Source organism: Sapajus apella, unplaced genomic scaffold, assembly GCF_009761245.1.
Source record: "Sapajus apella isolate SASKATOON/1434 unplaced genomic scaffold, GSC_monkey_1.0 scaffold2, whole genome shotgun sequence".
Classification (NCBI taxonomy): domain Eukaryota; kingdom Metazoa; phylum Chordata; class Mammalia; order Primates; family Cebidae; genus Sapajus; species Sapajus apella.
In genome coordinates, this window is record NW_022436942.1 from 41,779,865 (window position 1) to 41,802,413 (window position 22,549).

Here is a 22,549-nt window from a genome sequence, read left to right on the forward strand (position 1 = left end):
TCCTGGCCAATGTGGTGAAACCCCATCTCTACTAAAATGCAAAAAATTAGCTGGGCATGGTGGTGCTAGCCTGTAATCCCAGCTACTTGAGAAGCTGAGGCAAGGGAATTCCTTGAACCCAGGAGGTGGAAGTTGCAGTGAGCTGACATTGTGCCACTGCACTCCAGCCTGGCAACAGAGCGAGAGTCTGTCTCAAAACGAAACAACAAAAAAACAACCAATTAAGAGTGAATTTGGGAAAACTTAAGAGCTAACGGTTGTTTTTAATGCCCATTTTTAATGTAAATATGTGAACTGATAAATATAAAAAAAGTATGTGAAATGATATACATATTTGAAACTTTCAAGGTGATTATCCAAGCAGTTTGCATTTACTCCCCCAATGCAAATGACAACATGTTTTAGATGTAGAAAAACAGTCAAAATTGTTTCAGTTCTGTAGTATTTGACAGTTTTTTTTTCCTTTGTAGATTGCTGCAAAATTGGTGGTTCTATTTCAATTTATCATGGCATCAAATTTTAAGAAACAAGTATGTTGTAGGAATATCATTTAGGAAATAACTCACAATTTAAGTGAATCCTAAGTCTCTAAGCCATGTAAAAATTGACGATTTCATTGCAGATTTTATAGTGTAAGGTTTTTTTTTTAAACCTCTAATTGAGTGTCTTTAATGAATTTTAGTTAACTCTGATGAATTTTAGTTAACCAGCTACGGTGTAATAAATTCTATTATTATATTTCTCCAACAATTTGTCATGATATGTCCAAGGGAAGATACAAATTTTTCAACAGAGGTTCAGATTTTCATAAAACATCAAATTTGCCAGTTAAATCAAGAAGGCCACTATAATATTTTCTTAAAACTGACTGGCCTGAGTTGTGCTGTAAAACACAGATTTTCATTTTTACCAGCAAGCCCTGGTAGGAGAACCTGATAAAAGCATCTCACCAATAAAGGCTGATTGGGAGATAAATAGCAGGAAGTTAAATCTAGTTTTCATAAAGAAATTCTGTGTTTTGTCTTTTCAGTCCATCTCTTCTCTATTGAGTAGAAAAAAATAGATAAACAATGGGGCTGGCAAGAATAAAATGAAGACATATCATGGGCTGAACTAGACTGAAATATTTTTTAAAAGCAGATTTACATTTATTCAGTTGTTAAATTAAGGCCCATTTTAAATATTTCAATCTTGAAGAATTCAAGTATGGTTGTTTCCATTTGGGATGGAGAGTCACAGGAATTCAGATGCCTTTAAGAGTGAATTGGGGCTGGGCACCATGGCTATGCCTGTAATTCCAGCACTTTTGGAGGCCTAGGCAGGTGGATCATGAGGTCAGGAGTTTGAGACCAGCCTGGCCAGCATGGTGAAACTCCATCTCTACTAAAAATACAAAAAATTAGCCGAGAATGGTGGTTCATGCCTGTAGTCACAGCTGCTTAGGAGGCTGAGGCAGGAGAATTGCTTGAACCTGGCAGGCAGAGGTTGCAGTGAGCTGAGATTGTGCCACTGCACTCCAGCCTGGGATACAGGAGATTCTGTCAAAAAAAAAAAAAAAAAAAAAAAAAGAATGAATTGACACATAAATTTTTTTCCTGTTGTCCAGCTCTAATGATTGCAAGTACAGTTTTTGTGGGTGTAAAAAAAAAAAAATCCAGAGCACAGTATACTCAATGCAAATGGTTCTATGATATAGATGAAGTGGGTGCTGAAGATGTTGCTGACTCTAAGATTTTGAAATTACCGACAACAAGACTTTTAGAATATTTATGGGCTTTTGAAAACCTTCAAACCTTAAAATTAGAGTTGCCTTAGATTATATTTATCAGGCTTTATATGCTAAAAAATTTGAGACTAGCATAGGATTAAGCATGAAGTTAATTTTTTTCTGATTTCCATAGTATTGTGTTTCTTAAAAATGCCCTAACATGTCTTTGCTTTTATTAAATATATATGAAATATACCATTCATATATAAGTATGCCTTTACATCATATTTGTATAGTTTAAGAAATACTACTAATATATGTATTTTGTCGCTTATTAAAGGAATATTTCCAGTGTCTTTGAGGACTTTTCTCTATACTTCTCCTTTTTCACAGTTTCGTTTCTCTCTTTTATTTCTTTTCTTGTCTTATTATGTACTGGATTCCCCATTGCAATGTTGAACAAATTTTTTTTTTATTTCTTGTTTAAAAAAAGTTTTCGATTTTTTTTCACATTAGGTGTATTTATAGATTTTTCTGTAGATAACTTTTATCAGTAGAGTTTTCCTCATTTCTAGTTTAAGAACTTTTTTATGACTTAATACTGATGATGATAGGTTTTCCTCACTTAGTCTCTTAGTTTTATGAATTATATTAGTAGATTTTCTTTATTTTTATTTTATTGTATTTTAGGTTCCGGGGTACATGTGCAGATCATGCAGAATTGTTACATAGGTACCTGCATGGCAGGGTGGTTTCCTGCCTTCATTCCCCCATCACCTATATCTGGTATTTCTCCCCTTGTTATCCCTCCCCACCCTCCCCAACCCCACTATCCCTCCCCTAACCACCCCTACTGACCACAGTGTGTGATGCTCCCCTCCCTGTGTCCGTGCGTTCTAATTGTTCAACACCTGCCTATGAGTGAGAACATGTGGTGTTTGGTTTTCTGTTCTTGTGTCGGTTTGCTGAGAATGATGGTTTCCAGATTCATCCATGTCCCTATGAAGGACACAAACTCATCATTTTTTATGGATGTATAGTATTCCATGGTGTTTATGTGCCACATTTTCTTTATCCAGTCTATCATTGATGGACATTTGTGTTGGTTCCAGGTCTTTGCTATTGTAAACAGTGCCACAACGAACATACGTGTGCATGTGTCTTTATAATAGAACAATTTATAATTCTTTGGGTATATACTCAGTAATGGGATTGCTGGGTCAAACAGTATTTCTATTTCTAGGCCTTTGAGGGATTGCCACACTGTCTTCCACAATGGTTGCACTAATTTGCACTCCCACCAACAGTGTAAAAGTGTTCCTGTTTCTCCACATCCTCTCCAGCATCTGCTGTCTCCAGATTTTTTAATGATTGCCATTCTAACTGGTATGAGATGGTATCTCAATGTGGTTTTGATTTGCATTTCTCTAATGACTAGTGATGATAAGCATTTTTTCACGTTTGTTGGCCTCATATATGTCTTCTTTTGTAAAGTGTTTTTTCATGTCCTTCACACACTTTTGCATTAATAGATTTTCTAATGTTGAACCTATTTTGCATTCCTAGATTAAGCCCAGGAATTGCTTATAATGTATTATCATTTCCATTTTCTTTTAAATTTGTTTTTCATCTGTATTTCTGAGTGACTGTTAGTTTCTCTCATGTGTCATATTCTGGTTTTAAAACCAATTGATCTTTATAGAATCAAGTTAGGAGCATTACTTCTTTTTTGTTCCCTCAAAGATTTTATGTAAAATTAGAATTTTTTTTCTTCTATATTAGGTAGAGCTTACCTGCAAAACTAGGTAAGCATAATATTTGGTTATAAATGGCTTATTTTTTCTATTGATTTAATTTCTTTCCTAGTTTTGGAAAGAACCAAATTTGCTTTTAGGTCAGTTTTAGTAACGGGTTTTCTCTGGTTTGGTTCAATTTAACTAGGGCTTTATATTTATTATAGAGACAATATTCCACATAATATTCTTGTGATATCCCTTTTAAAATCTCTGCTACAGTTGTAGTTTAAAAATCATTTTTGCTTGGATACTCTTTAGGCAACAGATGTAGTATTGCCCTAAACTTTGTGAAGGTAGACCAATGCCTAAGAATGCCCAAGGAATATTTTTTCCTATTTCCTGTTAGTCCAAATATGCCAGACAGACAGTTCACCCATCTTTTCATTCCCTAAGGTTTGTTTGTTTGTTTTTGACGGAATCTCACTCTGTTACTCTGTCACCCAGGCTTTAGTACAGTGGCATAATTTGCTCACTGCAACCTCCGCCTCCTGGGTTTAAGGAATTGTCCTGCCTTAGCCTGCCTAGTAGCTGGGACTACACGCATGTGCCACCACACCTGACTAATTTTTTTATTTTTTATAAAAGATGGGTTTCACTGTGTTGGCCTGGCTGGTTCTAAACCCCTGACCTCAGGTGATCCACCCACCTCGGCCTCCCACAGTGCTGGGATTACAGGCGTGAGCCATTGCACCTGACCCATTCTCTTAAGTTTTAAAAATTTGTTTGTTGCTAGTTAAGCTACGAGGGCTGTCTTCTTTCAGGCAGGTCACAGTTTATGTGGCTTCTGCAGTCTGGCCTCCTGCTTGAAGTTCAGTAAAGCCCAAACCCAGGTTTATCAGTTTGACCATTATAATGTATGCAATGTGAATACCATCTTCACAGCTAGTTTACCTTTCTGGAGTCCTGCAATTCATAAAGTTTTTAGACTTCAGGATTGCCCTTACTTTCCAAGCAATAAATACATTCACTTATAAATATTTTTATTTTTAATGTGGCATTTTTATTGGTTCTGTACAAGTTGTGATTCTCTGAGCATAGAGTGTCACTATACTGTCAGAAACAGAGACCTAAGAAATATCTTCAAATCTGACACCCACTAAGGAATGAGATTAGCTACATTAGAAGTTCTATTTGAGTATAGAGTTAAGATCAGAGCCACTATTTTTGAAATGTTTGTTTTTCAGCAAAAGAAAAGTTAAAGAAAGCTAAAAATATGTATAAAAGCACTATCATGTGCAGAATCAGATTACAGGTATTTGAACCCTCTAAAGCAGGGTGAAATATGTTCCTTTCTTTCTGTAATATAAATACAATCATTGATAGCGTTAAAGAGCAGATTTTCAGGAGGACAAATGCAGTATGTCTTGGTTTTAGCCTTATCACGCACTGGTGCCTATTTCTGGTGATCATAGATTTTAAAGAAAATTCCAGATAAGTCTCAAGGAATTATGGAAAAATTTGAGATGTTTAGGTCATATAATTATTGTAAAAGGGTTTGATGTAGAGGAAGTACGAGCTTTATTTTGATTTTTACGCACCTGGGCATTAAAGTAGAAATCTTATTGAAATGGTTAAAGTTCCCCTGTCCTCTCGCAAGGCATGTGATGGGGTGTGGCTCATGTCTTCAGTGTCCAGCTGCTCAAACCTCTAGGGGAGCATATAGACGGGCAGGCTGTGGGGCTCCAACCCCAAGGCAGTGTCTAGGGGTGAATGTTTACAGCTCCTGAACCCCCCGTGGGCAGGTGTTACAGCGTGCTCTTTTAGTTTAGCCGTATGTAGGCGGCTTGTGTTAGCTCAGTTAGACCCCCTTCCTTATCACAAAGACAGGGATTTCTATCTCCCAGGGTTTCTTAACTTGGTATATCAGAAGCATTGGATTGCATGCTGGCTTCGAGAATGAGTGCAAAGTTTGTGGGGTTTTTGTTTTGTTTCGTTTGTGTGGTTTTGAGATGGAGTCTCACTCTGTTGCCCAGGCTGGAGTGCAGTCACGGTGATCTCGGCTCACTACAACCTCCGCCTCCTGCGTTCAAGAGATTCATTCTCCTGCCTCAGCCTCCCGAGTAGCTGTGACTACAGGCATGCACTATCACACCCATCTAATTTTTGTATTTTTAGTAGAGACGACGTTTCACCATGTCAGCCAGGATGGTCTCGATCTCTTGACCTTGTGATCTGCCCACCTCGGCCTTTCAAAGTGGTGGGATTACAGGCGTGAGCCACTGTACCAGGCAACAAGGTTTGAGAAGTAGCTTTTGGTAGATTGGGGGTACCAAAAGGGAGATGGTTTTCCCCTGGAGCCAGGCTGCCAGGAGGCCTGGGCTCTCCTGATCTCGGGCCAAACCCCACCTTGTTTGGCTGGCAGATGGCCTGCCAGTGTGCCACTGCCTGTCAATGTGCTCTTCCACATTGTGTCCCCTCGATGTCTTCTGGATTTCCAGCCGCTTGTCATCTTCTGCAGATGTGTTCCTCTCGCCATCCAGCAGCTTCTGTGTGTCTGCCTGCTAGGGTCTGGGGTTTTTATAGGCCCATGGTCTGGACATAGGGGGCCAGGGTAGTCTTGGAAAATGCAGCATTTGGGCACAAAAGCATGAGTGCCTGTCCTCATCTAGGTCTGTGGGGTGGAGCCCTAGCCAGGAACCAAGCCGTCTTCTACCCAGCAATCCTCCCACTCCTGCCCCCCGCCCCATAACATTTAAAGGGACCACTCTTCCCTTCCCAGCACTCTGGTGTCATCATCATTTGACCTTTGCTTTTCAGTGTAAATTTCCTTGCGATTTTAACATTGTCATCCAAGGGGACCTAGAAGGGACATAAATATCATGTGCTTGCTAAAAATGAAATAATGATCAAACATATTAGACGTTCTTTTTTAAAAGTGATAATATTGTTTTCTAAGTATAAGACATTCTCAGGTTTATTTTTTTCTTTTTATTATTTTTTTCTTTTTTTGAGACAGCATTTTACTCTGTTGCCCAGGCTGGATGGAGTACAGTGGCACGATCTCAGCTCACTACAACCTCCATCTGCCGGTGCCAGTGATTCTCCTACCTCACCTTTCCCAGTAGCTGGAGTTACAGGTGTGCACCTGTAATTAACCATGCCTGGCTAATTTTTGTATTTTTAGTAGAGACGGGGTTTTGCCATGTTGGCTAGGCTGGTCCCAAACTCCTGTTCTCAAGTGATCTGCTCACCTAGGCCTCCCAAAGTGCCAATAGGTGTGAGCCACCTCACCCAGCCCTTACTCACATTTGGCTACATACTACAGAGAAACAAATTTAAAACAACAACAACAGAAACATCTTTTTGAAAGCAGAACTATATTGGAGGTTTATTGGGTCTTGTGTTTAAGGATTCTAATTCCCAATAATACCAGCTGCCTCTCAACCCATTCTTTCAGCGATCTTAAACGGCATGATTCAGTTCCTTTGTGCAAAACATCATAAGATATTAAAATATCAGCATTATTATCTTTTTTGGAAGCACTTTAAGCATATGTGTTAATTATGAAAAATTTCTCTGTAGACAGTTTAAGTGTAGAAAGAAGGAACTGGATTAGAAGTGTAATGTATTAGCTCAGAGTCAAGTTTTGACAAGAACAGATTACCCAGATGTCAAAGCACGGCGTTTTCTTCTTAAGATGCCTGGAATAGCAGAGGAAACTTATAGTTGTGTAATGTTTGGGGCTCTGTGTGGGAACTTTATATCATAAAGAAATATAATGTTTTTTTCTGCTCTTCTTACCTCTCCTTGTTTAGGATAAGAGAGTAAATATCTCAGCTTGTATTTCATGAGAATACCAGCAAAGATCACAAAGTCTAAAATATTTTGAGATGTTTTCCTTTTTCACTAAATCCGTTGACTTAAGCTCTTTGAGATTTACAAACAAGTTTTGATGGCTTGCAGTACTGGTGTTGAATGATCTGAATATTTTTCATGGATAATGATATCATGTTACTTTTGCAATTGTGATTAAGAATGAATGGTGGTTGGGTGCCTTGGCTTACGCCTATAATTCTAGCACTTTAAGGGGCAGAGATGGGTGGATCACTTGAGCCCAGGAATTTGAGAGTAGGCTGGTTAGCATGGTGAAATCCTGTTTCTACAAAAAATTCAAAAATTAACTGAGTGTGGTGGTTGCATACTTGTGGTTGCAGCTACTTGGGAGGCTGAGGTGGAAGGTTCACCTGAGCCTGGAGAAGTTGAAGCTGTAGTGAGCTGTTATCACACCATTGCACTCCAGCCTGGGTGACAGAGTGGAGACCCTGTCTCAAAAAAAAAAAAAAAAAAAAAAGAAGAAGAAGAAGAAGAATGAATGGTAATATCCATATTCATGTAAATATTAAAAATAATTTTCAGGTAAAAATGAGCTTCTGTGCTTGTATAAGAAAGCATTAGCATATTACTATGACTATACAAACCCATGTATTCTGCATTTTTCTTATCTCTAATCACAGTGATAAATTTAAAATTTGTTTTGTTCTTGAAATACTATTATTTGGAAGCAACAGCACAGCATTTTAAAATCTGTTTTACTGTTACAGTTTAGCACAGAGACTTTGAAATACCTTTTGAGGACAGTTGATGAAGTCACTGAAGTCCTTCTAATGCCATGCTTCTGTTCTCTGTGGTACAATTCCAGAAGCGAGAGGCTGTGCGCTGCTTTGGTCAGAGGATCATCATACTTTGGTTTTGGCTGTTGCTGGTTCTCAGCTCATTCTCACACTGAGCCTGGAGCAGATATTTACTTTTGAGGTTTTAAGTTAAAAATTAGGGTTCAAAGAAGCATATCCTAAGGCCCAGTTCTGATTATTTGATAGGAAAATGTGGCTTCTCTATGAGTTTTAACCATCCTGACATGTAAATACTCTGACAACATTATTTAAAACTCATGAATAGAATATATGGATTTATATCTAAGACCACACATCTAGGCATATTTTTTAATACAGAAGAAATGCTTTAAAATGATAGTTGCCCAAGATTTTTGCATATAGCAAAGATAATTGACATTTCATTTTAGAACTCTCATAGTTATTTACAAATAATTGTCCTCATTAGCACATATAAATATTTTTCTACTCACATTTTATTCGCATTTTTACTCATCACTTCTTTTTTTAAAAAAAATCTCCTTTTCTTTAGTATTTATTTTTGCCCTGTTCAACACTAGCTATTGCATTGATCACAGTGACTGCCCAAAATTAACATATAAAAGTTAACACATGGAATATTGTCCCTGATGTACTATATTTGAGATGTACTATATTTATAATTTAGAAGCAGATTTTTAAAATAAAATGCAATCTTAAGGATTTATATTATTTTTTAAATCTTAAAGTTGGCCTCTAGAGTATTTAGTACTGCTTTTACTTGCGTTTTTGTTGTCCTGGATTTGGTTGGCAATGTAGTTCTCAATAGCATGATCATAGATAATGAATAGGGCAGATGTGCTGTAAAAGTGTATATTGAATTGGTTATGCTTTTAGTATATAATCTATTATCAAAATATACTTTTTTCATAATAGGAGTTACATATCTATGTTAATTTTGTCTTCAGTGACCTGGGATTTGTTACAACTTTTTTTTTTGACGAAATTTTGTTCTTCTTGCCCAGGCTAGAGTGCAATGGTGCAATCTCGGCTTACTGCAGCCTCTGCCACCCGGGTTCAAACAATTCTCCTGCCTCAGCCTCCTGAGTAGCTGGGATTACAGGCATGTGCCACTACACCTGGCTAATTTTGTATTTTTAGTAGAGACAGGCCTTCTTCATGTTTGTCAGAATGGTCTCGAACTCCCAACCTCAGGTGATCTGCCCACCTTGGCCTCCCAAAGTGCTGGGATTACAGGTATGAGCCACTGTGCCTGGCCTTACAATTCTTTTACACATGAGAAACTAAGAGAGGCAGGATGCTTAAGGAGAAACAGCATGGTTAAAGATTCCAGACTTTGCAATAAGGTAGTTGTGGATACTGATTATAACTGAAGCCATTTATAGCTGTTATCGTTTTCCTTAATAGTGTTATTATCTATAGAGTGAGTGTTAGAGCTATACCACCTTGTGGTATAGCATACCAAGCCCAGGGTTTGTCCCACATTACATATTTACTAAATTATTGCTTTTACTATGAAATAGGAAGTAGAAGAGTTAAGTAATTTACTTGGATGTACCCAAATCTAATTGGTAACAGGGCTAAGGTTTCGGACATTTCATTTAATGTTTCTATACCAAAGTTCCTTTAGTGACTTATAGTAGGAAACTCACCTGGGGCCATTACGTGGCAGGGATATACCTAACTGATGATTGGATCCACTGTGAGATAAAACACGTGTAGTCTGGATGATAAAAGAAGAAAGGGAATTTAAGGAAGAAAATGAATTCTTTTTGTTTTCCCTGAGGTTGTTTAGAAATCATAATACTGTACAAGTTGTCTAAGAATTCTTGGCCTTTCCAAGGATTCTTCATCTTTGATACCTGAGCCAAACTCAAATGATCCTGATTGTGTGAGAAGCAAGCGGTGGAGACAATTCTATTCCTCATACGAACTCAGGGGCAACTCATACTCTTTAGGATTTACCATAAATCAGAAGGTACTGGCGTTTTGATGGAAGACAAAATCTGTTATTATTAATAAGCAAGTGTGGGCACAGCAGCTCAACGTCTGTAATCCCAGCAATTTGGGAGGCCAAGGCAGGAGGATTGCTTGAGGCCACAAGTTCCAGACCTGATATTTATGGAGAAAAAATTTAAAACAAGAAAATTAATAATTAAAAAGGGTACTGGTTGGATGACTACATGGCTGTGCGAGCAGCCATATGTGAAGAATTTCTAAAAAGCCTTTACTGGATTGGTATAGTTGTTACATAAATAGGACCAGTATTTATGACATTCTAGTGTATTTATTCCCCAAGTGTTCCATTAACTACTTTTGACAGTGTAATAGGCAAAATGGGTTTGTTGTGATTTGAGGCTCTCCTCAAGGCTTGGTGCTCCCAAATTCTCCCCACTTTGGCAAGTCATGATATTTGAAAATGCAGTAATATTAACTGTCTTTATATATAATACCGTGCACTAGTTTATCAGAAACTTTGTATTCAGCACATTGTTATTAGGGTCATAGGGAAGGTAAGTTTTGATTGAGAAGCCATGGGAATAATTTTGCATAGATAAGAAATGGAGTGAAGACAAGTCCAAGAAAACCCCAAAGTCAAGTACCATGAGTGGTACTGGCAGCAGACCTGAGCCATGGGTGTGGGGAGGCTCATAGTCAAAGTCAGGAATGTGGTAGAGATTGCAGATGGTAAAATGCCAAGGAACAACCCTAGATATACTAAGACAAAACAAACACAGGTGCTGGATTTACCTGTGGATATTACAGTATGCTCATAGATGTTACAGTGACAGACACTGCCATCAAGGCTAACAGTGTGCATATATATTGAAGTACTAAATTTTTATCTGTACATTAATTTTTTTTTTCTTATTGGGAATACATTTAGTTTCAGGTCTATCTGAAGTAACTACAGATAGGGAAATGAGAAAAAATTGCATCTTATAAAATTCCTGTAATTAGAATTTCATATAAGTATACAGAATATATGTTGTGATAACATATGAATCATGATCTTTAAATCATAGCCACTTCTTCTACTTAATATTTTAACTATATCTGTTGTATTTACCTACTTACCATTATGTTCTTTTCTGAAATAACCCAAGGTATAATTACTTCAGGAAAAATAAATTCCTGTAGGATTATAAGGGCTCTTATTTCCCTGGAGTCATATGAAGTGATTATCATATAATTAGTAAAAAGCTCAGTCTACAAATGTTGACCACCCTTATCATCTTTGCTAATAAATGGAGTGGGAAGACAGTCTATCTTAAAAAACAGCAACAACACGTTTATGCTCATTTTCAGTTCTTTGTAGTTCAGTGGCTCTTCACCCCCCCACCCTTTGTTTTCTTTTGTTCTTTTTTTCTCTCTCCATTGACATTAGAAAGTTTAGCATAATTAATATCTATATTTTAAAATAATATTTATTTAAACTGTAGCTAGTATGACCAATCATGGGGCACAGCTGAAGTCCAAGAGTTCCATTATGGTTAAAAGCAAGGACTTTGGAACCAGACAGAGACTTCTTTTTGTTCTTTTATCTTTTTGAGTGTCATTTCTGTGAGGCACAGTTTCTTCATCTATTAATAGTACAAACTGGATGATAATATAAGCCACTTGTTATGACGATTAGGAGAGATCACATATACATACACAAATTTAGCTTAAAATTGGTTTTTTTTTTTTTTGAAGATATGGTCTCACTCTGTCACCCAGGCTGAAGTGTGGTGGTGCAATCCAGCCTTAACCTCCCAGGCTGAAGGCTTTCTCCCACCTCAGCCTTGACCTCCTAGGCTCTAGCAATTCTCTCACCCCAGCCCACAGCATGCATCACCATGCCCGGCTAACTTTTGTATTTTCTTGAGTTTCACCCTGTTGCCCAAGCTGGTCCTGAACTCTCGGGCTCCAGCAATCTACCCAGCTTGGCCTCCCAAAGTGCTAGATTATAGGCATGAGCCACTGGGCCTGGGCAAAATTGGCTTTTAATCTGAATAAAAACAATTCTTAGTTGATGCATTAAGCACTACTATATTAAGTGCAAATAAGTTAATTTTCTTTTGCAGCTGGTTTGTGATAGAAACTGGCAAGACTGCCACTTTTACCTCCTTATGTAAGTAACATTCTGATTTCAAGCAAGTAACACAACATTGGTGGAAGCAAAATTTAGGATTTCTCCCCTTATTTAATGCAGCTAAATACTGCAAATTTGGCAGATCTTTACATAGATCTCAAGACTTTGATATAGTCTGAAGACATATATTAAAGTTATAAGGTTCAAAATGAATTATAGGTGAAGCAAGAAACAAGAATGAGAGTCCTTAACACATTTGGTGACTGTTTAGTATGTTAGTAACATGAAAATGTTGAGATGATAACCCAAAGAGACATGATTACTTATATAGACCTGAATGTTAAGTAGGTGAAAATTAAATACTAAGAAATTCATGGTCCGGTGTGGTGCCTCACGCTTGTAATGCCAGCACTTTGGGAGGCCGAGGCGGGCGAATAACGAGGTCAAGAGATTGGGACCACCGAAACTCTGTCTCTACTAAAAATACAAAAATTAGGCTGGGCATGGTGGTTCATGCCTGTAATCCCAGCACTTTGGGAGGCTGAGGCGGGTGGATCACAAGGTCAAGAGATCCAGACCACCCTGGCCAACATGGTGAAACCCTGTCTACTAAAAATACAAAACTTAATTGGGCGTGGTGGCATGCACCTGTAGTCTCAGCTACTCAGCAGGCTGAGGCAGAAGAATCACTTGAACCCAGGTGGCAGAGGTTGCAGTGAGCCAGGATCACGCCACTGCACTCCAGCCTGGTGACAGAGGAAGACTGCATCTCTCACACACAAAAAAAAAAAAAAAGAAAAAGAAAAAGAAAAAAAAATACAAAAATTAGCTGGGCATGGTCGTATGTGCCTGTAGTCCCAGCTACTAGGGAGGCTGAGTGAGAAGAATCACTTGAACCCAGGGGACCAAGGTTGCAGTGAAATGAGATTGCACCACAGCACTCCAGGCTGGCCACAGAGTGAGACCCCCCTCTCAAAAAAATAAATAACTAAATAAATAAAAGGATTTCTCTTTTTTTTTTTTAATTTTCTTTTTTTTCGGCTCTTTTTCTTTTTTTTTTTTTTTTTTTTTGGCTTGTTTTTATTCACACTAGTGAAAAGTGACCACTCATGTATTAACATTAATCCATCCATGAGGGCTTCACCCTCATGACCCAGTCACTTCCTATTAGGACCTACCTCCCAATGCAGTACATTGGGGATTAAGTTTACAGCATGTCCAGTGTATCATCGATGGGCATTTGGTTTGGTTCCAGGTCTTTGCTATTGTAAACAGTGCTGCAGTGAACATTCTTGTGCACGTGTCCTTATAGTAGAATGATTTATAATCCTTTGGGTATATACTCAGTAATGGGATTGCTGGGTCAAATGGAATTTCTATTTCTAGGTCCTTGAGGAATCGCCACACTGTCTTCCACAATGGTTGAACTAATTTACACTCCCACCAACAGTGTAACAGTGTTCCTATTTCTCCACATCCTCTCCAGCATCTGTTGTCTCCAGATTTTTTAATGATTGCCATTCTAACTGGAGTGAGATGGTATCTCAATGTTGTTTTGATTTGCATTTCTCTGATGACCAGTGATGATGATAATTTTTTCATATGTTTGTTGGCCTCATGTATGTCTTCTTTTGTAAAGTGTCTGTTCATATCCTTCGCCCACATTTGAATGGGCTTGTTTGTTTTTTTCTTGTAAATCTGTTTTAGTTCTTTGTAAATTCTGGATATCAGCCCTTTGTCAGATGGGTAAACTGCAAAATTTTTTCCCATTCTGTTGGTTGCCAATTCACTCTAATGACTGTTTCTTTTTCTGTGTAGAAGCTGTGGAGTTTGATTAGGTCCCATTTGTCTATTTTGGCTTTTGTTGCCAATGCTTTTGGTGTTTTGGTTATGAAGTCCTTGCCTACACCTATGTCCTGAATGGTTTTGCCTAGATTTTCTTCTAGAGTTTTTATGGTGTTAGGTCTTATGGTTAGGTCTTTAATCCATCTGTAGTTAATTTTAGTGTAAGGTGTCAGGAAGGGGTCCAGTTTCTGCTTTCTGCACATGGCTAGCCAATTTTCCCAACACCATTTATTAAACAGGGAATCCTTTCCCCATTGCTTGTTTCTGTCAGGTTTGTCAAAGATCAGATGGCTGTAGATATGTTGTGTTGCCTCTGAGACCTCTGTTCTGTTCCGTTGGTCTATATCTCTGTTTTGGTACCAGTACCATGCTGTTTTGATTACTGTAGCCTTGTAGTATAGTGAAGTCCAGTAGTGTGATGCCTCCCGCTTTGTTCTTTTTGCTTAGAATTGACTTGGCTATGTGGGCTCTCTTTTGGTTCCATATGAAGTTTAAGGTGTTTTTTCCAGTTCTGTGAAGAAGGGCATTGGTAGCTTGATGGGGATAGCATCGAATCTGTAAATTACTTTGGGCAGTATGGCCATTTTCACGATATTGATTCTTCCTAACCGTGAACATGGAATGTTTCTCCATCTGTTTGTGTCCTCTCTTATTTCGTTGAGCAGTGGCTTATAGTTCTCCTTGAAGAGGTCCTTTACGTTCCTTGTTAATTGTATTCCTAGGTATTTTATTCTCTTTGTGGCAATCGTGAATGGAAGTTCATTCTTGATTTGGCTCTCTTTAAGTTTGTTATTGGTGTATAGGAATGCTTGTGATTTTTGCACATTGATTTTGTATCCTTAGACTTTGCTGAAGTTGCTTATCAGTTTCAGCAGATTTTGGGCTGAGACGATGGGGTCATTTAGATATACAATCATGTCGTCTGCAAATAGAGACAATTTGACTTCCTCCTTTCCTATTTGAATACCCTTTATTTCTTTTTCTTGCCTGATTGCTCTGGCTAGAAGTTCCAGTACTATATTGAATAGGAGTGGTGAGAGAGGGCATCCTTGTCTAGTGCCAGATTTCAAAGGGAATGCTTCCAGTTTTTGCCCATTCAGTAAGATATTGGCTGTTGGTTTGTCGTAAATAGCTTTTATTATTTTGAGATGTGGTCCATTAATACCTAGCTTATTGAGTGTTTTTAGCATAAAGGGCTGTTGAATTTTGTCAAAGGCCTTCTCTGCATCAATTGAGATAATCATGTGGTTTTTGTCTTTGGTTCTGTTTATGTGGTGAATTATGTTTATAGACTTGCGTATGTTGAACCAGCCTTGCACCCCTGGGATGAAGCCTACTTAATCATGGTGGATAAGCTTTTTGATGTGCTGTTGCAATCGGAAAATATGGCAGATATACATCAGGCAATATTATGCAGCCATAAAAAAACGATGAGTTTGTGCCCTTTGTAGGGACATGGATGAATCTGGAAACCATCATTCTCAGCAAACTGACACAAGAGCAGAAAATTAAACACCACATGTTCTCACTCATAGACGGATGTTGAACAATGAGAACACATGGACACAGGGAGGGGAGCACTACACACTGGGGTCTGTTGGGGGGAAATAGGGGAGGGACAGCGGGGGGTGTGGAGTTGGGGAGAGATAGCATGGGGAGAAATGCCAGATGTAGGTGATGGGGAGGAAGGCAGCAAATCACACTGCCACGTGTGTACCTATGCAACAATCTTGCATGTTCTTCACATGTACCCCAAAACCTAAAATGCAATAAAATAAAATAAAAATAAAAATAAAAAAAGGTTTACAGCATGTTGAGTTTTGAGGGCACATGTAAACCATAGCATTTTGCACCAGTCACCCAAAATTTATGTTCTTCTCATGATGCAAAAATACATTTGTTTCATCCCTAAAGTCCCAAAAGCCTTAACTTGTTTCCATCAACTCAAAAATTCAAAATCCAAAGTCTCATCTAAATAAGATATATATGAGCCTCAAGGCATGATCCATATAGAGTCAAATTCCTTCCAGCTATGAGCCTGTAACATCAAGGCAAGTAATCTACTTCCAAAATACAACAGTGAAACGGGCATAGGGTGGGCATTCTCATTCTAAAAGGGAGAAAGAGGAAAGAAGAAAGGGGTAACTGGCCCCTAGTAAATCCAAAACCCACTAGAGAAAACAATATGAAGTCTTAAAACTGGAGAATAATCTCCTTTGATTTCCTGTCCCACATCCTGGGCTCACTGATACAGGGATTAGATTATCAAGGCATTGAGACGGCTTTGCTAGGCTCAGCTCACGTTTCATCTCTCTCAGATTGGCATTGTACACTGGTAGCTCTGCAGTTCTGAGGTCTTCTGAGCCCTCATGGCAGCAGAGGCTTTTTCTAGCCTGCTTCTCCAAATTTCCAACCTCCATCCATTATCCATTTCCAAAGCTGCTTCCATATTTTCAGGTGTTATTATAGCAACAGCCGTACTCTAAGTATCAATTTTCTATCTTAGTCTGTTTTCTACTCTTTAAGTGATTTTTTCAAAGAGCAGTGTATGCCAAATTATGAAAAACATAACTTCTTTTATAATTAATGAATATATATATTTAATTTATTCAAATTACTAACATAAATTTTAAAAATCTTGAAAAAATTGCTCAAATGTCCCTGTATTGATTTTGTGCAGTATAGCAGATATATAAAAGTGTAATAGTTACTGTGGAGTAAGTTTGAATTTACTCTGTAGACTTGAAAGTACCGTGTATTTGAAATTACAACTTTGAAAAACTATTTAGAGGTATTTATTGCAGCAGGTCACAGCATTTCCAGAGGGACCTCACATTTGATTTTTTCTTTAGAACAACTTCAGCAAGATGGGAATATTTAATTGTTCTTCTGCCTTTCAAAGAACATAAAATAAACCATGGCAGACTGTGGACTAAGTACAAGAGAAGCTTTCATTGTGAATTAAGATCAAATTTCTTAGTAAATGGATGCCTTTTAGAGGGAGTTGAATATCAATGTGAAGGGCCCTTGAGGTATAAGAGTCATTCCTACTTCTTCAGTTCTTGATTTTTTTAACAGAAGAATTTCTTTTTCTTTTTGAATATAAAATAACTCTACAGATCATATTTTATAGAGCTTATCCAGTCATTTCTAGAAGTGTCGGTTAATATAGTCATCATATCTGCTTAGTCTTAGAATTGAAGTCCTGTACTTATTCAACAATGCTTGTTAAATCTTTGTCATATGTAAAGTATCTTCAGGGCACTAAGAGGAATTGATAAATATACCAAAGTTCCAAACATCTTTGAGCAGCAACCATTTGCTTACACAGGCAGGATATTTCAGTTCCAATATTTTAACAGGCAAATATGACATATAAAATTATATTCCCAAAGAAATGTAAAACACTTGATATATTGCTTAGCATTAACTTTTCTCTGGTCTGAAAAAAATATTATGAAATATGGGTACCAGATAGTTTTGTTACTACTGAGGTTTCTATTTTTTTTTTCCCCCAGCAGTTCTGAGAGGATAACTCCTTTGGATAATTTTGCTTTCATATTTATGCTATAGTTCCTAAATTAAAATATATAAAACATATTAAGTACTATGTTATGATATTCTCTACCTTGCATTCAAACTCAATATTGAGAGAGCTCTCTCAATATTGAGAGAGCAAGATATCCTTACCTCTCACTATGTTTGGATGCCTGGAAAGATATTTGAATATCCCTTGTCATTAACTCTGCTACTTAGGAAGCTGAACCTCAGTTTTCTCATCTATGCAATGTAGATAGTAATACTATAGACCCCAAATGTTTTTATTAGGTCAAATGAATTCAGGAGACTACCAAAGATATAGTAATCTTTAAGTTAATTAAACGCTATTATTATGGTTATTTTTATTAGAATTTTTAAAATTTCTTCTCCATCTCCTCTTCTCCCCTTCCCACTTCTTTTGCTCCCTTTACAGTGTCACAGTGCTGCAAAGCAGGTCCATGACATGGGGCAGTAGTCCCTCCAAGCTAGAGCAATTTCGCATGAAGTTTATTTTGTTTAAAACAGGAATGAAATGAATACTCTGAATATTTGGAACCTTTATTGGGAAAAACTTTTCAAAATTAGATTGAGATTTTGGAACAACAACTATATTTTTTTGAGCTTCAGATAAATGTTTTATTATATTATATCCAGAGTTTAAAAAGTGTGATTTGCATTCATCTGTGCACATCCTCTATTAAAAATGTGGACTTTTAGGCTGGATGCAGTGGCTTACGCCTATAATCCCAGCAACGCCAGGGTGGGAGGAATGCTTGAGTCCAGGAGTTTTTGACCAGCCTGGGCAACATAGTGAGACTCACCTCTACAAAAATTAAAATTAAAAAAAACATCCTAGCATGGTGGTACACATTTGTAGTTTCAGCCACTTGGGAGGCTGAGGTGGGAGGATTGCTCAAGCCCAAGAGGTTGAGGTTGCAGTGAGCCAGGATCACGCCGCTGCACTCCATCCAGCCTGGGCAACAGAAAAAAAAAATGTGGACTTCTAAAACATTTGTAACTGTTATTTACACTTCATTGAAAGAATTTTGGAATTTTATTTCAATACAATTGTACTTTTAAAAGATTATATGAAATGAATACACCAATAAAATGTACAGGCTTAAAATTGTAAAAAATATGCATTATATTTAATATTAATGAAAATACAATGTTTTTGAGTGGTCCAAAGAATAAATAGCAAAGTGAAAATTTGAAGATGATCCCAAACATCTGTTTTAAATTATTTTTCTAAAAAAAAAAGTTTAAATGAATGTTATAACCTTTTATTCCCTAAGTAGTATATAGCATAACACCGTCTCTATTTTAAAAGATCATCTGTGACCTTAATTTTATTTTGTTTCCTTTCCTTTCCTCCCTTCCCTTTCCTTCTCCTCCTCTCTTTTCCCCTTCACTGCAGTTTTCAGATTAATCCCTGCACATTTCCTCTATTTTCTTCATGTATTAATCCCCTTTTATCTGTATTCTTTACTTAATTTTCTCTTTGAAGCATGGACAACTGATCTAACATAGTTGATTTGTATGTAATGTACTTGATTTATAATATAGCTTTCATTTAATTATGTCCACTTTGTTAAATACATAGTGATATTTTGGGCATGAATCAATTTTTAATATTTATCATTGTTATGACAATGCATTCCTTTTATCAGTTCTTTGTAGGCTATTATGGTCCATTCATGAAACAGTATTTACATGGTATTAATTGGTCCTAATGCCATATAGGAGTCTGTAAAGTGAATGTCCCACATTGTACTCCCGTGGTGGACATATTGTTACTACCCACTATCAGCCAACACTAAGACACTTGAATTAAACAGTCTCTTTCTTGCTTTCTTAGGTGAGAATTTATCTGGGAGAGGGATTGCTGGATAGAGGTTCTTTTTGACTTAGTCACTTGCATTTGTTGATTTGACTGAGTCCTGTCAGATGGCAAAACAGAACTTCTGCCCCAGGCCACACTGCCACTAGCTGTGCACAGGATTCTTCCCCAACATCACTACCAGTAGTTGGCCTTATCTGTTTTTCTTTCTTTCTTTTTCTTTTTTTTTTTTTTTTGTTTTTTTGACAGTTTAGGTATAAAAGATATCTCGTTGTTATACTTTGCATTTCAGGGGGGTTACTAAAAAATTTGAGTATTAGTTTAAATGCTTGGTATTTGTTTTTTTTGTGGAATCCTATTCATGCCCTTTCCTTTTTTTTCCTTTTTGTTTTTTTTTTTTTTTTTTTTTTTTTTTTTTTTCTTGTTGCTTTGCAGGAATTCCTTCTAGTTTCCAAGCACAGACAGTTCTTTGTTTAGATGTTTGAAATATCTTCTCCTAGTATATTATGCATTTTTAACTTGTCCATAATGTTCTTTATTAAATAGAAGTCCTTTTTGAGGTATTGAAATCCATTAATTGTTTCTTTTTTACATTTCAAATGATATTTGGGATTCTTTTGAAGAAGTGCTTTTCCATTCCACAAAGATATTCTTCTACATATTCTTCTGTTAGCTTTACTTTTTCACATGTAACTTTTTAAACTATCTGGAGTTTATCCTTGTGTCTTATGAATATGGTATAACAATCAGTTTTTATGTTCTCTTTTATATTTTGGCTGAAATATAGTTTTTGAGTTCCTTAATAAATGATGCTAAAATATTGAATGGATTTACATGGAATTCATAGATTAATTTGTGGAGAACTGACATTTTGTAATGATAAATTACCCCATCCATGAGCCTTGGAATATTCTTCCATGTCTTTTAGAAATTGGTATGCATACTTTCAAGTAGTCAGAATAGTGAGATTTAAAAATTGATATGAAAAAGTTGAATGGGTTAATATGATCAAATCTTAAGTAATAGAAAAAAGGATTAACTCATATAATCAACTATGAAGATTTATGGCAGCTTTTTAAAAACGTAAAATCTATTTTGATAAACACAGCATTGTGGAACAGTAATTTTAAGGAGGATAGGATTTGACAAGGCATCGTTTTTATATTTGAGTATGATTAAATCCTCTGTCAATGCCCTTCAGCCAAAGACCACCAGAGCTACACCTGAAATAAAAGTTGGCTTAACTACTTCTCACACTAAGAGAGAACAGCGAAACCATGGAGAATTCTGGGGCATCTCATTATATGTCCAATTATAGAATTTTGACTTTGGTTGGGTGATTTGGAAGAGAGTCTAAGGAAGTGTGGGTTTTATTTTGATTGAATACCAGGACAATTCTATGCCTGGATAAATCATTCATGTAGCAGGAGAGGAGGATGTTAGGTATTTTGTGGGTTTTACAGTGACCTTTTCCTTTTTCTGTGTTTATACAAAATTATGAGGTGGTTTTTATTTGTTTTACTTGATCATGGTCTCAGAGTAACTTTGTCTGAAGCTGATACTGTGTATGATTGTGTGTGTACAACAGGAAAACAAGATTTTTGCAGGTATCTAGAGCAATTAATCATAAGAAATGAAAGATTTTCATTTCAATAAAAAGCATGAAACTGAGTATCAGATTGTGACTTTGCCTCAGTTAACTTTGTTGATGATTTTTAATTTCTAAGTTGTTCTCTCACTTTGAAATAGCCATCTCTGCTGCTCATCCATTCTGTTGGAAACCATAATTTTGCCCCCTAGATTACTCCAGTTGCCTTCTAACCGGTCTCCCTGTTGTTCCTTTAGTTCTCTTGCAGTGAGTACCTTCTCCACAGAGAAGTAATCATTTTGACTTTTCAAAAACGAAAGTCAAATCACAAAAATCCCTCGCTGAAAATTTATCCCCAAACATTGCAAATAAAATAACCCCCAGACTGCTTATCTTGGCATGTCAGACCCTATCTGGTTGGACCCTTGCCTATCTCTGTGACTTCATCTTGACTTTTCCTCTCATTTCGCAGCCACACACCTGACTGGTATTGTTCCTGGGAAACATCAAGTTCATTCTTGTCTTAGATTATTTGCTGTACTTTCCTTATCTGGCATCAGCAGTCCTTGCTAGGCTTGCTCCTTATCCTTTAGTTCTTAGAGATTGTACCTATTTTCCTAAATCTGTGATATCCTTGCCTAAAATTAGCCTGACCCATACCATCTTTATTTTGTATTATTTATAACACATCACTATCTGAAGTTAATTCATTTATTTTATTGTATGGATCCCACCCTCCCTCCACTATCTCTATCTCCCACTTCCAGCATAAGCTCACATGGGTGAGAATTGACTATTTTGAACAGTACTGAGTGTCCAGCCCCTCACGAGGCTCCTGGCACCAAATAGGTGTCCAACAAATATCTATTTAATGAATGAATAAATATGGAATACGTTAATGAATGGATAAATGAACAGTCAACCAAATGAGTGAACATGTACTCTAGATATGACGACAGGCATACCTCATTTTCTTGCATATCACTTTCTCGTGCTTCTCAGACATTGTATTTTTTTAAAAACAAATTAAATGTGGCACTGCTGCATAAACCAAGTCTGTCAGTGCCATTTTTCCAACAGCATGTGCCGACTTCATGTCTCTGTCATATTTTGGCAATTCTCACAATATTTTAATGTTTTAATTATTGTATCTGTTGTGGTGATCTATGATGGAAAACTTTTGGAAAGGATTTGCTGTTCTAGATATTTGTGATTCATGGAATGAGGTCAAAATATCAACATTAACAGGAATTTAGAAGAGGTTGATTTCAATAATTATGTATCCATAGGGATACTGGGGGCTCAAGACTGCAGTGGAGGAAGGAACTGTAGAAGTGATGGAGAGAGCAAGAGAACTAGAATTGGAAGTGGGCATAAGGATGTGACTGAATTGCTGTAATCCTGTGATACTATGTTTACAGATGAGGAGTTGCTTCTTTTGGATGAGCAAAGAAAGTGGTTTCTTGAGGTGGAATCTACTCCTGGTGACCATGCTGTTAACATTGCCAAAATGACAACAGAGCACTAAAAGATTAGAATATTACATA

At 37.0% G+C, this 22,549-nt stretch overlaps 1 protein-coding gene across 7 annotated transcripts in view; it reads left to right on the top strand.

Moving 5' to 3' along the window:
• TMTC2 (transmembrane O-mannosyltransferase targeting cadherins 2) overlaps nt 1-22,549 on the top strand; it is a 444,929-nt gene that overhangs the window by 222,765 nt on the left and 199,615 nt on the right. The window lies entirely within an intron of this gene.